The sequence below is a fragment of the Cervus canadensis genome, chromosome 25 (assembly GCF_019320065.1).
Source record: "Cervus canadensis isolate Bull #8, Minnesota chromosome 25, ASM1932006v1, whole genome shotgun sequence".
Taxonomy (NCBI): Eukaryota; Metazoa; Chordata; class Mammalia; order Artiodactyla; family Cervidae; genus Cervus; species Cervus canadensis.
In genome coordinates, this window is record NC_057410.1 from 12,546,393 (window position 1) to 12,552,544 (window position 6,152).

General features: G+C 40.5%; 1 non-coding gene across 1 annotated transcript; it reads right to left on the reverse strand.

The window, feature by feature from the left end:
* Nucleotides 1-432: 432 nt before the first annotated feature.
* On the reverse strand, nucleotides 433-540 carry LOC122427865. Its single transcript, XR_006265567.1, has one exon. It is a non-coding gene; the product is annotated as a small nucleolar RNA SNORA44 (small nucleolar RNA).
* Between the last annotated feature and the right edge of the window lie 5,612 nt (nucleotides 541-6,152).

Sequence of the window (6,152 nt, forward strand, 5' to 3'; positions counted from 1 at the left end):
GGAGGAAGAGGGGAGAAGGAGGAGAAGGAGGATGGGGAGGGGGGAAATGAATTTTTTTCCATTGGTTGTCAGATAACCCTTTATTCAATTATTTTCCATTAGTGGTCAAATAACCCTTTGGTAAATTATTTCTCTTGGTTCTTAACTAACAGAGCATTGCACTGTACCACTGTTGATGTCATCCATGATGTCACAAGGGTGACAGTCATCAGCATTGCAGCCCACTGACTGGGCAGTCCCCGGGACGGGACGTGGAGTGGGAGGTGGAGGGGAGGAGGTGAAGGAAACTTCTAGGCAATTCCCTGGTGGTCCAGTAGTTAGGACTCAGTGCTTTCAATGTGGTGGCCCGGGTTTGACCTCTGGTTGGGAAACCAAGATCCTGCAAGCAGTGTAGCACCCTTAAATTTTTTTAATTAAGAAAAAAAAATTTTATATTATAGGAAAGACAAGTGGAAGTTGCAGATATTATGTTGACCTCTTCTGTCAAAGTCTCTCCAAACTGCTCTTAGCATGAAGTTAGAGATCCCTAAAAAAATTTTAAAAACAAAGAAAAAGAGAGGTTCTATAAACATTCTTGCACATGTCCTTCAGACATTCCTCTTGAGTATAAACCTAGGGGTGAAATTCCTGGATGGTAGCATAGGTTTATATGTAACCAAACCGTTTCTCAAAGTTGTACCACTCTACACTCCCACCTGTGAGAGTTCCTATTTTCTCCACTCTCATCCTCACTGAGAATTGTCAGTCCTTTTCATTTTATCCATGAAAAGGTGTGAAATCATATTCACGATGGCTTTAACATACATTTCCCTGAAGTCTCCTGATGTTGTTATGTACACATTTGTGTATGGGTATACAGTCATATTGGAATCATTTCCAGATGAGAATAATTTTAAAATTTCATTGCAAGAAAATGACTATGAAATTAAATACTATGATTCATGCTTACCATCTTTCTATTTTTCCTTTCCTGCACTACATTGCCACCTTTCTATTTTGTTCAATAAATATTTGTCAGAGTCTGGATACTTTGTGTCAGAATTTCAGTGGGCAAGCCAGGACTTTCTCACTTCCTCTCTCCCCTTTAGAGTTTTCCTTAGAGCTGAAATTGGTTCAGTTCAGTTCGGTCGCTCTGTGGTGTCAGACTCTTTGTGACCCCATGGACTGCCAGGCCTCCCTGTCCATCACCACCTCCCGGAGCTTACTCAAATTCATGTCCATTGAGTCGGTGATGCCATCCAACCATCTCATCCTCTGTCGTCCCCTTCTCCTCCTGCCTTCAGTCTTTCCCAGCATCAGAGTCTTTTCCAATGAGTCAGTTCTTCACCTCAGGTGGCCAAATTGTGTTGTTTCACCTTCAGCATCAGTCCTTCCAATGAATATTCAGGACTGATCTCCTTTAGGATGGACTGGTTGGATCTCCTTGCTGTCCAAGGGACTCTCAAGAGTCTTCTCCAACACCATAGTTTAAAAGCATCAATTCTTCAGTGCTCAGCTTTCTTTATAGTCCAACTCTCCCATCCATACATGACTATTGGAAAAACCATAGCTTTGACTAGATGGACTAGTAAGTGAAAAATAAGGCATGAGAATGTAACAGAAAGTGTTTGGATATTCTCAGCAAATCCCTCTTCTCTGAGAAGGATTCCACATGGCTAAAGTTGAACTTATGTAATGTGACCCTGCTCCTTCTGCTGACTTCAGCTGACTGGGTAAGAGGGTACACCTAACCCAGAGGGAGGCCATTCATTGGTTGTTGTTGTTTAGTTGCTAAGTCATGTCTAACTCTCTGCAACCTCATGGGTTGTAGCCCATCAGGCTTCTCTGTCCATGGGATTCTCCAGGCAAGAGTACTGGAGTGGGTTGCCATTTCCATCTCCAGGGCATCTTCCTGATCCAGGAATCGAACCTGCATCTCCAGCTTGGCAGGCAGATTCTTTACCACTGAGCCACCAGGGAAGCCCATTTATTGGTTGGCGTAAGCCTAAAAGTTTTTCTATGCCCAACATTTTTAGTTTGAGTATTACAGTATGATCAGTTTACCAGGGACCCTGGAATTGAGAGAACAGACAAAGAGAAGGGCCCAGTGCACAAAGAAGCAGAGAAGCTAATCTATGGAGAGAGTGAGAGTAATAAAGCTGAGAAACCAGAAAAAATCCACATGGATCCCAATAGAGAATAGCTGCCCTGGTCCAAGATTTCTAGTTCCATCTCTTTGGACCCTCAGCAGACTTCCTGCCTTTGGTACTGGGAGATACCTTAGTATCGTTCAAGTGAATCTCCCATTTTTGGTGAAGCTGGTTTGAATAAATTTTTGTTACTTGTCCACAGAAGTCATGGACATGTCCAGGTCCTAAAATGAGGCTAACTCTATGTAGAATGTACCTGCTCCATCCAAACAGTCAGCATCTAGTCTGACCCTGTGAATGCCAAACATCTTTATACTAAATTCATTTTAAATATTGGGGAAAGAATCAAACTAGGAAAGCTCTAAAAATAAGAGACTATGGAACCTCCTGTCTAATTTTAGTCTCAATGGCCGTTTTCCTCTTCCTCTCTTCTCTGATCATGGCCAACGTCATCTTCTTTCCTATTTTACCTTGTGTCTTCTGTTATTCCCTTGCTTCAGCCTCATGCCTTTTGAAAACATGCTGTTTTCAGAACATGAACAGTCATAAAGCAAAAGCGTTTTTGTTTGGGGATGATGTACTCTAAACCCTGAGTTGCTGTACTTTTGTATCCTTAACTGTCCCTGTGAGATTTGGGGGAACACAGGAAAAAAAAAAAAACACCTACTGACTAAAGAAAAACAGTGCCTGGGATGAGGCTTATAAATTGAGATCAAGAACAAGGCAGGTCCTGTTTGAGTCCAGCCCTGTTTTCAGAACTGTGTGGATTCCAACTTGATAGAGATTCCATAAACTTGAAACACAAAAGGACTGGAGGATGACATTTCTTTGCTAAATGAAATGAGTAATATATTGATTAAAAGAACAGGAAATGAAAGTTAAAAAAATAGAATAATAACCTCAAATATCAAGAAAAGTGCCCTTTCAAACTATTTAACTAGTTTAGCAATCTAGCTGTGTGACCCAGGCATTTATTTAGAAGACATCACAGCTCAGCTCTGTATTATATGAAGTCATTAATGTTTTATGCAACAGTCTCCCTCAACATTTATAAAATGTAAAAATATCAGATGGGCTTCCCTTGTAGCTCAGTCGGTAAAGAATCTGCCTGCAGTGCAGGAGACCCGGGTTTGAACCCTGGGTTGGGAAGATCCCCTGGGGAAGGAAATGGCAACCCACTCCAGTATCCTTGCCTGGAAAATCTCATGGACAGAGGAGCCTGGTAGGCTGCAGTCCATGGGGTCGCAAAGAGTTGGGCATGACTGAGCGACTAACACAATACAAAATTGCTCTGTGAAACAGCATGAAAGATAAATGAACAGACAGCTTCCCAAAAGGTTTGTGATGTGCTCAAAGACAGATGAGAAGAAAACACAAATTAAAAAAGAAACAAAAAGCCAAATGAAAATATAGCTGATAAATATAAGCTACATGGTCTGCTTTCCACACATACATCATATTTGCTTCCATAATTCATTTTTTAATCCTTGAATGTACTACTTTATGATTAGAACATTCTTCTGCAAGGTGTAAAAGGAGGAGAGGAAAAAGATACTTAGAGGGCATAACTTCATGGCTACGGAAAGCCTTGGAAAATTCTAGCAACTGCTAGAAGCTGCCTTTTAATGACTGGACTCTGCGAGCTCCTACCAAAGCTCACTGTTTACCACTGACAATTACATTGCAACTTGATCCTGTGGTTTCTACTGGGAAATTCCCTCCCATCTTTCTAAGCCTTATTTTCTTTTAAAATTACAAAAGTGAAACAAGAAAAATTGTTTTTCTCACGTACTCTCTTTAATCCTTAACCTACTTAGCTTTAAGTGGAAAAGAGAATTAATAACATTGTAGGCTGTAAAAGCCCAGTGCTGGGTTTTATATAAAGGGGAGGTATTAGCTCCAGGCTGAAGTCTCCTGCCTGATGCCAAACGTGTGTCTATGCTCCCCGGACAGGATGGAGCCAGCTGCTGGGTTAGGCAGGTTCTAAGCACAGGGGTCTGCACTGCAATTATCCCAAAGACCTGCCAAAGTATGTGACTTAGCGGGACAACTTTTCAATTGTGAAAACAGGGCTTAAACTTTGTCTGGGCCTTGCAATATTTTTCCAAGCAATTTTCAAACTCATGTTTTTAATTTCACTACCCTTCTTAAGTAAGGTGAATTTATGTACCCAGTGAAGAACAACCTCCACAGAGTGATTTGAAATACCCGCTGGGCTTCACTCACAGAAAAGGGCAAGTTTGCCTAGCATCCGGCATCTGGTAAAGGCTTTGCTTCCTCTCTCCCAGAAATTCCATGTCAGAGTCTTCTCACTGGGTCAGCTGGCAGAGACCATCAGTCACTGCTGATAAGAATTTATTGAGCATCCCATGACTTAACCAATCTTTAGATCTTAGTGTAAATATCACTTTCTTAGAAACACATTCCCTGACACTCTCGATTAGTTTATACATTCTCATGTTGGTGATTGTATGGTTGGGATTGTTTGATTAAGGTTTATTTCCAACCTCCCACCCCACAACTCTAAGTTCTCAGGGCAGTGTTTATTTTAAGCATCAATGCATTTTCAATATCCAGCACACAACCTAATCCTTTCTAGGTATTTAATAAATACCTATTGACTGAGGGGTTCAATGAATGAATGAAATACATGCATAATATTTAATAGTCTGCAATTTAAAAATGTTTTTCTGTTGGCATGCCTCCAGGCCCAGTCCCTGAATACTCTGCCTTTGGAATCTCATCCATAAATCATAATTTTGAACACTATCTTCTGAATTATAGGTGTTGACTCCAAAGTTCACATCTCTCACTCAAATTTCTCCAACTCTAAATTCATAAGATCACCTCCTGAGTAGACAACTATATTTTTAGGATTACAATGAGCATCTAAAATTTAATATATCTAAAGCAGAACTTTTGATTCCCATGAATTATCAGAGCTACTTTTCTGAATTTCAACATTAAATGAATATGTGATAACATTAGTAAAATACTGTTCACTTATGGATGACAATATTATGTTTGTTATAAAATAATGTGAAATAAATAACAAGAATTTTTAAAATGCTTATCAAGTACCTACTACACAGTAGGCACTGATCTAGGCTCTAGGAAACCTAATAAATGATTAGACTGGGCTGGTGTTGCCCTAGGCTCTGCCCTCTGGCCCCTTCTCAACTCCTCACTCACTCTGGGCACTGCAGTGGCTTTACTGACCACCTTTGAACTGAGGATCACAAAAATCCTCTCTCTGATCCCAAAGATACCTCTCCTCAGATTATAGCCCCTTTATTAGCACAGAGTAAGCTCAGCATCTGGAAGCACTCCAGTGCACTCCAGATATGTTCTAGGAGCCTCTTCCTTGGGAATTTCAAGACCAGAATTTAGGGGAAATCTTCTAGCTGCCTGGGAACCACTTTATGGGGAATTTTATAGCCCTAGACAAAAACAGTATGCTAATACTCCAATAACCCTCAGTGTTCTGTGGGAGCTTATAGTTTTTTTTAAAGTGCTCTCACATTATCACTGTGGTACAGATAAGAAAATTAGGGTTCAAGGAAGCTAACTAACTTACCTAACTTCTAGGGCTAATACTAATAAATGGTGGAGCTCTAACTATATCCCAGCTCAGCATCATTCCTCCTCTGTAACAGGTCATCAGGTAGAGACATAATGCTATAGGAAATAATGAGCCCTGAAAGTCTTTACAGTAAGTGGATAATAGGATGTCAGAGATATTTAAGGAAGATTAATATGGTTGTGATATGCAGGATGGATGGATGGAAAAAGAACTGAGGTTGGGAGACTGAGTAGAAACCACTGTGTGAGTGGGATAAGGCCCTGATTTAGAAAAAATGAAGTAGAAATACAGAGGCATTGAGGTTTGAGGCTAAATGAAATTAGAGCATAAAAGAAAAGGTGGATTTCAAAATTCTTTAAAGCTTCAAGCCTTGGCAGTTAGAAGCAGAGAACTGGGAATGCAAGGAGTATTGCAGGGAGCTGATGACCTTGATTCTGACA